The sequence below is a fragment of the Cyanistes caeruleus genome, chromosome 8 (assembly GCF_971803275.1).
Source record: "Cyanistes caeruleus chromosome 8, bCyaCae1.hap1.1, whole genome shotgun sequence".
NCBI lineage: Eukaryota > Metazoa > Chordata > Aves > Passeriformes > Paridae > Cyanistes > Cyanistes caeruleus.
The window spans coordinates 25,056,247-25,068,878 of NC_141708.1; positions in this window are offsets into that span (position 1 = coordinate 25,056,247).

A 12,632-nucleotide genomic window follows, 5' to 3' on the forward strand; every position below is an offset into this window, starting at 1 on the left:
TATGGATAATCAGCTGTGTTCAAGATGTTTATCCAGGGTTAATTCAGGTCTCAGAAGTCCACCAGAATTGTGAGTGTATTCAAGGTGTAACAGACCTCAAGTGGAAAATGGTTGGGTAGGAGAAAAAAAAGATTTTGTGCCATGGAGGACACCTACTGTAACAAAGACTGTGCTTCTGCCACTCTGGTACTGAAATTTTCCCTTAAGATCCTGCACCACTGGAAATATTCAGTGGAGAGAGAATGGGCAGGGACAGTTATCAATGGCTGAGGATATAAGCAAACACTTAAACACATTTCTCTGGGGTGACAGAGGCAGTGGCTGAAGCTGGGTGTCCTCCATGGCAGGATAGGAGTGAGTAGAATAATTGAAGTGGCTGTGACTGACATTCTTGCACATTCAGAGAACCACAGACTTGGTAGCTCATTCTTTAGTACCATTTTTTTCACATTGATAGAAAAGTCACTGCATCACCCACTCATGATCATATCAATAAGACATTACCAGTATTATAAAAGTGATCATGAAAGCATTTCAAAAATAGGAAGGACTCCCTTGAAATCTATCTTTCTATAGCCTTGTCCTTTAAATTCCTAAGGGGATACTTTATTAGTTCTTTGCAAATTCCATTCTCCATTGAAATTTGACCCAATGCAAGAGGTTGGGGAAGAATAGATCCAGTTTGGCTGGGAGGATTGCTGCTATTGCTTTGTCAATGACTGGTTTTGTCAGAGTAAATATGGAATAAATTCCAATTCCAATTAAACTTGTAAAGTTACATATTACAAAAGCTGCATGAGTAAAACTCTCTCATATGTCTATTTATTTAGACACGCTAGCTGATGACAGGAGCATTATTTTCTGGAGAGATTGATTGACAACCTTCTTCAGATTAGATAGTGGAGATTTGCATATGCCAGAGTAGTCCTTAGGTTACTAATTGCCAAAATAATTGTGAGTCTTTTCTGCAGAGATAATGAGCAGGTCAAGAATCAAATTGAATAAGTCAGAAGTTGGCAGTGTTGCATACAAAAACTTGTCGTGCAACTGCACTTGCCTGTAGCTGCCACGGAGCCCAGGCTGCCTGAGGAAGCTGTGACATCTCTACCACTGCAGTATTCCAAACCATCTCAGACAAACACAACACCAGAGGGCATCCAGAAAAAAAAAAATAAAAAAAAATAAAAGTATTTTTACTTAGAATGTGGTTACTATTATTTTTTCCTACATGTTAAATAGCCACTGAATATATAAATGGAATGAGGTCAGAGCTGGTCCTTTTCCTTGACTTATCATTGAGTGCAACAAAATGGACTTGATGATCTCAAATATCTCTTCCAACCTAGTTAATTGTGTGATTCTGTGAAAATCACATCATTGCAGAATCACTTTAGACTGATCAGCTTTATCTGTTGAGTGGCTGGGCACTTCCAAGAAATGACCAAAATCTCTGGAAAGCAGTGATTTTCCTGAGTTCTTCTGAAGCAATGTAACCCATGTACTTATTTCTTACCCTCCCATATCCAATTCCTCATGCTAAATTTCATCTCCTCACACCTCCTTGTATTTTGTTACAAATAAAGAGAGAACAAGGAGTTTTTCATTATTATTTTGTCTTTTTCTTTTACAGACACATGCTTCTGTGTTTAGTCACTGTTAAGACTCCACACTCAACTAAAAATTTTGCACTTCAATTTAGATGCTGAAAATTTTGTTATTTTAAACTCCAGTAACAAATTCCAAGCATTAGACCTGCTATAACTTCTCTCTCAAAAGAGAATTAAAGTAATGAAATTAGAGTTCTGGAAAGTAAAATAGATTTGAGAGAAACTTTAGCCTTGACTGTTAAGTGCGAATCCACTCCAGTGGTGAACTGCTATCTACAGAAATCATCAACTTAAAAAGTTCAATTCCAGAATGCAAAACCACTACAAAAGTTGTATCTTTTCTTTCTTTGGTTTGCAGCCCAAAATATTACATTTGATGGTAAAAATGTATTTATGTTCAGGAATCTGAACTCACTGTAATACCAGTGGGTTTTTTGAATGGCAATTATGTCCAGATGTCTATAAATATGAAAAATGATGTTTTCAAAACCAATTAAATAAATGGTATTAATGATTGCTTTGGCTGAAAAGGTGGCTACACACAGCTGCCATTAGCTGTGTGTAGGTATTTTTCTGTTTACTTCTGAAATGTGAAAACCCACATGGAGACAGAACACAAGACCATGTTAAAAAAAAAGAAAAAAGAAAAAAAGAAAAAAGAAAAAAGAAAAAAAGAAAAAAGAAAAAAGAAAAAAGAAAAAAGAAAAAAGAAAAAAGAAAAAAGAAAAAAGAAAAAAGAAAAAAGAAAAAAGAAAAAAGAAAAAAAGAAAAAAGAACTTTTTCTCTGTAGATAAATAAATTGTAATATTAACCGGGGAGAATATTTTGTAATTGCTGAAGCTGGTGGAAAAGCTGAAAATTGTCATTTTTTTTTTCCCAATTCCATTTTGTGAAAAGATGGAGATTTTTTTAAAATCACAATTTAGAAAAAAGACACTGAATTGGACTGATTTCATTCGTATTCCACAATGCAGCTCAGCCTACATTTTTTTGGGTTTTGCCTCCACTCTCTGAATGCTCCAATGCCGTGGATTTCTCAGTTGCTGTCATCACCTTGTTGCAGTAGTTTAGTATTTTTGTTATTAAGAAGCTTGGGGTAGGTTGTTCTCTTTGCCTGATGTCTAAGGCAAGGTCTCATCAGAACAGTCCTGACAGAGTTCATTGATTTTCTCTGTCCTCATCATGGCTAAGGGGAGCTGATTCATTCCTTTCTGTTCCTGCAGCAGATTTTTAAGCAATTGTTGTGTCTGCCCACATCTCAGCTTATGAGGTGGGCAACCCATCTCTGAAAACATTTGCCTCTCACTCTGTTCTCACATGAGAGGACACTTCAGAAGACAGAGGGATGCTCCTTCCTACAGAGAATTCAAGTGAACTCAATTCTCCGGTGCTGTACCGGTGACTCAGTATTCCTGCACATCAAGGAGATGATCTCAGGTTTCTAAAGCAATAGCCTTGACATGTAATGTGCACTACCTGATTTCACAAGGATGCTGAGCCCTTGGAAACAGATTTTATAAAGTGTTTTTAATACCGTGGCTTATTTCAATTGCAGTTTCCATTGTGAAATGGTATTTTGGGGTCTGAAACTTTCCTGAAAAAAAGGATCCCTTTAGTTCTGTCATTTTTAAGGAGTTGAGCCTCAGTTTTATTTTTTCTTTCTCTGTTAAATTGGGACAAAATATATTTGGGCATTGGTGTTTCTATAAGATTAATTAATATGTGGTTATAAAATCAAAACTCTCAACATTTACCTGGAACTAAGAAAGATGCAAATCTCTAAGGCTGAAAATTCTTTAACAAATATTTTCACGCTGAAAAATTAACAGTTAATTAGCATTAATAAAGCATTAAATGCTGGGCTAACACTTCTTTCCTACTCCTTTCTCACCAGAAATGTGTGCAGTTTGGTAAATAGTTTAAATAGTTCATTCAGATGAATGATAATTTGCCTCAGCTGAATGATGGGTTCAGATGCAGCCAGTATTTGGAGTTAAGACTCTTCCTGGAAACCAACTTTAAATTTATACCTTAAATTAAATGACAAAGGGTCCACCCCTGACTCAGAGGAGTTGGCAAGTCTGCCATGTCAATTGTTATTTCAGAGTACTAAAAGGTTTCATTTCAGATTGCCACAGAACCCAAATAAATTTTAAGTTTAAAATAAGCCCAAAAGCCCAAGGAGTCTGCTGTCAGGGGAACAGATAGTCCAATAAGGGGTATTTATGTGCGTTCAGGGATAAATTGGATGCCTTTTCTCAGCAGTACACTTTGGCTTTGCTCTTATCAGAGGCTGGCATGAGTGATTGTCTGCTGTTTATTCAAAAGCATTAGAAGTGCCCTGTGGCGCGTGCACTCCTACTGACGAATACTCAGACCAATATTTGGGTAGTGCTGACTGTTCCAGAAACTTGAGGTAGCTCAAACTGTGTGCCCCAAATGGGAAAATGTACCTCTGATTTCCTTTTTATGTAACGGTGATGCACACCAGGACCTGTTTCTCAAAACCTTTGTGTTCTCCCTAAAACACTGGGAGAGAATCTCTCTCAATCCCACAGCAGCAATTTTCACTTTGGATCATTTTCAACCCATGCAATGTGGGAAAAGGTACAGAATTAAATTTCATTGAATTAAATTAAACAATTTGAATTAAAATTTCGGTGTTTTGCCTTGTTAATGAAATCAGTTTATTTTGGTCAGAGGAATATAATTATATACCAGAATAAGTTGTTCAAAGCCCAGAAATTCTGAGTGGTTGGTATCTGCTGTGAGCAAAACATTTACATACCTTTATCCCTGAAAGGGTAGTTAGCAATGTGCTGTTTGGTGTCTCCCTGACTAGTAAAGCCTAGAAAATGCAGCTTGCTTCACTGAGCTGGCTTTTGTTGCTGCAGAATTGGTCCTTGGTGCCAGTTTGCTGTTGCAGGGGAAGGTATTAACACAGAAATGCCAAGCACAGCGGCTATTTTGGGCTTGAGAGGTAATGAGAGGTTAAAAGGTGCGAAGGTAGGGTTCCAGCTACCTGATTTTGATAGCCCATGCATCCTGGAAATTTAATTACATATTAATGGCTGCTTTCCATGCTATTAAAGTTGTGAAATGGCCTGTGAGGGAGATGGTCTCAATTAGCCCTTGCATTAACTTTTTGTCATTAATGTGTGTCAGTATTGATGCTTTTAATTGCATGAGACTTGAGGAGAGTTCGAGCAGTCACACAGGGATGCCTGATTTGACTGAAGTCTGGCCTCTCAGGTCACAGCAATACAGAACAATTTGGTTTGGTTTAAAAAAAAAAAAATAATCCAGAAATAGGGCAGCCAGTGGAAAGAGATATTCTATTTTTACAACGCTAAGAGTGGTTTAGAGCTTGCTGTTATTTCTGAGTAAACTGATCCTTTGTAATGATAAAGAAGCTTATCTGTGACTTTGTTTTAAAATCTTAGTAAAGTTCACATTGGTTTTCTTGTCTGTCCTTCATTTATTTTCTGTTGACTTTCTCTTTCTGCTTCTTCCTCCATCCCTCCCAGTGGCTCAGCCTTTTAGAGATTTCCTGCCCTCCTGTTGGATACATCAGGCATCATAGTGACAGCACAGCCCAGTCACCATGGCATCAGGCTCCAGGGTTACCATTTTCAATGCAAGGAAAATTTCAGGAAAATTTTTAGTGCCAGATGATTCTGGATTTACCTGCTTAAAATCTGATTTTTGAACAGGAAGCACCGGACTGAGAAAGATCTGCTTGGAGTATGGGATATCTTAGAATTGGTTTAATGCATTCATTAAAGGAGTGGATTTTTTTCAAGCTTACTGAATTGATGTATTGAAGTCACAGTGATACAAGGCTTCTTGATTTTAGGATAAAATACTGTTTTGAAACAATTCACCCTTTCAAATTACAGATTTACTCCTAAATCCATCTGCTTTCCCCTCAAGATTACATATTATTGAAACCAGACTATTTTAATCTCAATTTCTGAATATGTCCTTTGTTAAGGAAATTAAGTATGATTTTTTTCTCTTCTCTAGTTGTGGTAGAGAAGATCAACCCAGAAGAGCAGCTAGTAACCTGCAGAGCAGGTTACTTAATGTTATCTGCAAACCTTGTTTATGCATTTATAATTTCAATATTAGTTCCAGTTGGAGCCAGGGGTCATCCAGGACTGTTAACCTCCTGCTTCTTTCCTAAATTTTATTTCCATATCCGTGTGGGTGGTTCCATTTCAGTACACAGATGCTTCAGTTTCTGTTTCACCAGTCTTGTATGGAAAAAAGGCAATGGATTTATTTAAATTTTCCTGGTCATCTTCCAAATGTGTGACTACTGATATTTGTTTCTGTATAATTGCCAGACTTCTACTAGCTCGACTTTCAAAAATTATTATCTTTCCTATAGCAATTTACAAAAATATATGGTATTTGTCTCTCCTTTTTTCCAAACAAACTTGCTGTTACTCCACCTAATAACATTTTCAAGTCCAAAACTGCTTTTTTCCTAAGCCAGTCTAACAAAAAATTTAGTTTTTTTAGTTTATCTTTTTTATTTTTTTTTAGGTTTTTTTAGTTTATTTTTTGTTTAGTTTTGTTTGACATTTTCTTAGTTTCAAAATCAATAAATATATGGATTATCATTGTTGATTCTTTTCCCTCTCTCTTCCTCTCTCTTTCATTTCTTTTCCACCTGGAAAATTATTCTTCTCCAACACAAATCTTGGTTCTTTTCGTGTCTCTAGCAACAATACAGAGATATCTAGGTGCTTACACTCTATTCTGATGATATGTAAAGCTGTCTCAATTTTCCTCCAGAAACACCTCTGTACAATCATTCCCTAAGGGCCTATTATATAAATTGACTCTGGATTATCCCTACTGTGGTTTTATGAGCAGAAATGCTGTCTAATTCTTAATATTTTTACAAATCACATTATATTTGTAATATTTTACATAATTTTTCTGTGTTGATACTTATGTCAAAATAATTTCATATTTTATTCACTGCAAATTCACCAGTTTGTTTCTAAGCTTGAATAAACTTGTATGTAAGGAGAAAACTTCCTTACATGTGCTCCTAAAATACCTTTCAAGAACAATCTAAATGGATTAATGAATTATCTAATTAGAATAGTTCACTTTCTTCTAGGTTTTATTTATGTAGTAAATCCTATCTGAAACTAAAAAATAGGAAAAAAACCACTTTTTCAGGGAAGTTCACTTGCAAACCTAAGCTGAGCTGTGTTAACTGAAAAGCTGTAAAGTTCACAGAAGGTTCATGTTTATGGAGTTGTTAATCAAAGCAAAAACTCAGATGGGTCTGCTAGACTAGTTCAAAGTTATAATATTACTTTGTAAAAAGGAAAACTGTGTTTTTCCTTTTTCCCCCCTTACATATGGACAAGTATGAACACACACAAATCTAGTTCTGTATCAAAAAATGCTCAGCCTGGAAATCACAGTCAAGCTGATTGGAATTTGGTAAAGTCAAAAAAGAACCTCATAATGGAGAATTTGGAAGAAAACTTTTTTCTGTCTAATATTTTTTCCTCTAAAATGTTCTATTATAGTCAGTGACCCTATTAAATATAAGAACAACAGCAAAAATTGGTAAGAGTTTATGCAATTAACTCTAAACCAGGCATGAAACATCTATTTTTACCGTGAATTGTGAATTTCACTTGTTGAAGGTCTCATGCCCAACTGTTACATATATTGGTCAGAAATGGTTTGTAGTATCAGGAATATAATTCTATATAATGGCAGAAATGAAGAGAGGTGTAAAGAGGGTTACAGCTGGATTAATGGTGACAGCTCTGAGTGTGCTGTTCCTTAGCTTTGCCCAATTATGACATTTGGATGTCATTTTTAATTTTCACAAATTTGAACTAGGGGACACAGTAGTGTGAGTCTTCCCAACCTCATGAAGACCAGACCTGTACATCTGTTAGACAAACCATGGCTGTTTCTTTTAGTCACCTAATTGAATGGTGAGAGATATTGAAGGGCAACTTTATTCCTGTCATGCACATTTGAGTGCTAGAGAGAAATATTTTCCCCTGACTGCTGAGTAAGTTTGCATCTATTTTTTTTTTCAATGCAGAAGTGGTCAGAATCAGTGTTTTAAAAACTGATAAGATTTTAAAGTTTAAAAATAAGTATAAAATAAAAGTAATTTAATATAAATAAAAATAAATAATCTGGGTAATTTTCCTAAAAAGAGAAACCTGAAGAGTTTTCTCAGATCATGTGGTAATTTTGATATCAGCAGAACTTGAAATCTGAACATCCATGCTTAGGATGTTTTTGATATAATTTTTTAAATGCATCTTTTCATTGGTATTGATATAGCAGTTAAAACTGAGCAAAGCAATTATTAACTTTTCTCATGTATGGCATCCAGCAGTTTGAATTCTGTCTTGTCCTTGCCCTTCATTCACTGAAGTGATCATGCAAACAAAGATCAAAAAAATAAAGGGTAAAAATTAAATGCGATAACTTATATGAACCTCGGTGTCTTAGGAGTTTAACCCAAACATCTGTCTGCTATTTCTGCAACAACAGATTTTCTTTCCAAAAGAGTTCAAGTAGTGGAAAAATAATCATAATATTAGTGTTATGTGGAGCTATTCTTAATCCAATCCTCCTGCAGTGGAGGCGTGTATTTCCCATTTCCTCACACTGTCCTGGTTAGGAAGAAGCAATAACTAAAACTGAGTAACTTTGGACTTCCATCCAGCTTTGGGAACTGCTTGAGGAGTCCTTCTGTCTGGCCAGCCTGGAGCTCTTTCCAGACCATAGAATGGTAGAATCATAGAATGCTTTGGGTTGGAAGGGACCTTAAAGTTATTATTGACTTAAAGCCCCCCAGCCATGGGCAGGGACACCTTCCACTGGGTCAGGTTACTCTCAGACTCCCACCCAGCCTGGAATTGAGCCCTTCCAGGGCTGGGGCCTCATCAGTGCCCCATCACCATATGAATAAAGAATTTTTTCCTTACTTCTAATCTAAACCCCTCATCTTTCAGTTTTAAACCATTCCCCCTTGCCCCATCACCATCTGCACACATAAAAAGTCCCTCTCCCTCTTTTTCTCCAATTAATGCAATGTTACAAATGTAAGTGATAATAACAAGCTTAATAATAAACTCTTAAGTACTGGAAGGCTGTAATAAGGTCTCCTTGGAGCCTCTATTTCTCCATGCTGACCAACCCAAATCTGTCAGCCTGAATTCACAGGAGAGGTGCTCCAGCCTCTGACCACCTTTGTGGCCTCACCTGGACTTCCTCCAACAGCTCCATGAGCTAGATTTGTAATATTGATAATTTTGCACATAGCTCAGAAATAATAGTTATTAATCTGACTGGTTTATGGTTGAAAAGATACTGCTATCCAAGATATCCAAGATAAGATCAGTTGTCAGTAGGCCTTTTATTTGCAGGGAATGGACAGCAGATGCTCAGGAGAACAGATGTATAGGAAGAGCTACACCCAGGGAACCACTTGACCCAAACCACCTCTTATTAGCCACAGACAAAGCACGTGGCTGCTCAGAAACCTTTACTAATTTGTTTATTTAATTCTGCCACCAAAAATATCTGTGTCCTGTTTGGGCTCGTTCTGTGCACAGGAATCAGCAGCCCATGGGAACAGGACAGAGGTAGCTGTGAAGAGTTTACTTTTATTAAGTAAATTTACTTAATAAAAGGAGTTAATTAATCATCTTGCTTGGGTAATCTCTTTCAGTGTAGGCTTTTGGAAGTTTTATTGCTTTTCCTTTTCATTGCTTTTCTTTGATACTTTGTTACATTGAATTCCAGATTCAGTCCATCTGCATTAAAAATTATTTCACAGGTTCTGGGTAGAAAGTGTATATTAGGAGAGGCTTTGAAGTTAGAAAGTATAAATCAGGAGAGGTTCTTTGATTCAAGGCCTTCTCAAAAAGCCCAAACAAACTGGGTTTGAGGTGTTGGTTGAGTCCTTTTTCTTTCTTTTGCGGTTTTGTTTGTTTGGTTGGTTTTTTGATCATTGTTATTTTTTTTATTCCCCAACTAGCTAATATTTCTTCAGCATACAATGAAAGTTTTTATCTCTTTACTTAAAAGAAAATTTGTTTTGTAAATGAAACATGTCATTAATATTTATTTTACAATATCAGCATTTGAGACTTCAAAGACACAGGCTTTCTAAAAAAAAGGGGGAGTATGGTTATATTTTCCTGTGCAATAAAAATTCCTATTCTTCCAAATAGGACGTGCATGAATTTAAAATATGTGAAACTTTAAAATACATTGATATAAAATTTACCAATCTTAGTCTCCGTGTGCCCCCCTTAGCATGTTAATTTGTTGAACTAACTCTTCCATGCTTCAAAACATCCAAGGAACTGATTAGACCTCAAATCCGTGTTCTGTTCTCTGACTTTGCAGTTATCTTTTCAATTATCTCAAATTTATCTTTTTGTTCACCAGGTTTTGTGCCATTTTTCAGTTAAATGTGATTTCATTTCTTCTGCAAATGATGTTTGATTAGAAGGAATAATTTGTTTCCTCTGTGAGTATTTCTCAATTAACTGATTAGCAAGTTTGGCTGGGAGGTTTTTGTAATTTATTTTTTTTCTGTTTCAATATTCTTTCCCTGTTTGAATCAGAGGTTTCAAGAATCCCCATTACATTATTTCTCTTTTGGTGTCTGTTTCTTTTCAAATACCTGAATACTTGATTTATTTTTAATAATATCAGCAAATAACATATAGTTTTGGTTTGCTTATTTATCAATTTCATTTTATTTCAAAATCTGTTTTATGAACACATTATGTTAAAAAAAGATATATATATATATGTATATATATATATGTAAACTGCATTAAATCTTCTAGTTATTTGGGAATTTGTGTTCTGTAATGATTTTTGCTTTGTGATTTAAGAAAAATATTGAGGTAAGTAATCAGCATCTAAATCTTTTCTTGAAACTGAAAGGACAATTTATATGTGAGAAAATTGTATCTGATGTTTAGGAGATTAAGCCTTCTACAGGCCATAATGTTCATTTTTCCAGTCATGCAGTTGAATAAATGACCCTTATTAGCTATCACTATTACATCAGTTTAAACATGAAAGGTGACAACCTTCTTTTATTAAAGATGTTGGCAATGCTTGCAGTGACCTGACTGAACCAAAATATAGGTGGAGAACAGGCATCTCAGAATTATGTGCTGAGAAATAAAAACTTCACTTCTATTTCCACAAGGAAAAATAACCCTGGTAATTCAATAGATGAACTATTTTATTAGAAAATTCTGCTTACCTCTTTTTTTAGTATGCCTGTCTCAGCTGGATGAAATTTTTGAATCTTTTTATACTCATTAGTACTGAACATGTAGCTCTTCAGAAAAGAAGGTGAAACCCAGCTAGCTGATCTTGTGAAAAGGCTTCCACAGCTCTGGAATATGGGCTGGAAACTGCAATAAAACTGATAGGTTTTTGGATTATAATTTGAAAACTTTTTTTTTCATTGATATTATGGAAGAAGATATGAACACAGAACTTTAAAATCTCACTGTGAACCCTGGCTGGGTTGCTTCACTGTCTGAGATGAATGTTTGAGTGTGTATAATTTCATAGATTAAACCCACAGGCTATCAGTTTCCCTGTGTCTAATAAACATGATCTATGCAGAATTGATTTTTCTTGGCCAGTTTCAAGACGAAAATGTACTTTTATCTGTTTTTCTAAAGTGTTTATTGAGGTCATTTCACATACTGCAGCAGGAGAGGTAAATGTTCAGTATTTTCATGAGATGGATGAGCAGCAAGATGATAAAATCTTGCTTGAACAATTTGGCCTGCACCAAATTAACCCAATCTCAATGCAAAAATGAAACTGGGAAAAAAATATGTGCAAGACAAAACACAAGCACAGAGTTTAAAGTTTTTCATAGGCTCCACATAGCACTGCATTTCATCTTCCCTTTTGGAAACTCTGGAATGTGCACTGCACTGACACCAAATGCTGGGGTGTGAGGAAACCAATGGAACTTCTTCCATTTTTTTAGTACTGCTCTGGGTCTCTCTGTGATGCAGCTGAAAAAGGCAAACTGTGGGTTCTGTGTAATTTACCTGAGCATGGCTGGGTGCTGGGCTCATCTGAGGCACCAGAATCTCCTCTGAAACGGAGCTCATCATCTTTTTGTGCCTCCTCCTAACTGGATTGTTCCAACCAGCAATAGTAACGGGGGATTTGAATAGTATTTCCCTATCATCACTTAAATTGCCAATTTTTGGCAATTCTCTCTGCCCTCACATTTACTCGAAGGTGGCAAACATCTGTTCCCATCACAAATGCCTGAAATACAGAATTTCAAGCTTGGTAACACATTTGCTGCATCACTTGATTTTGAACGCATTGCTCATTCTGTTTTTAGAACTTTGTTTGGGCCACATTAGCATTTGAGTTACCTAAATAATTATTTTTATTGTGTGTCCATGTGGGAGAGAAGGAGTGTTTGTGCATTTTTTTTCAATACCTATGGTTATTGATCAATGGAAATCTGGAAGAGGAGTAGGGAAACAAGTTTTGTGATCTAGGACACCTTTTTGGGACATGTCTCTGCTGATAGAGACAAAAAGGAGCAAAAAGAAAAATTCTTGACAATATTTAGTGATGTATAAAAAGCTAAACTACAGACCAAAAATACCTGCACTTAAATCTTCTGTGGTAATATATCACACATAACATTCTCTCTAAGGCTGACCCTCTGTTTACTCAACATATGTTTAAATGATCACCAGTAGCAATTTTGTCCAAGCAGGGATGAGTTAAAAGAATTATTAGAATGGAATTTTAACATTCCTTGGCTCTTGAATATTTGCTTTCTCCATTAAAGGGTTTTTTATTAGGAATAGATATGATGACCTAGGGGAGCATCAGGATTTCTGTTTACCTATGAATCCATCATGCTTTCTTATCTACTAAGAGAGGCTTCTAGCAAAATCAGTAGTTTACTATCAGCTAGATAATCAGAAATAGCACAGGTAG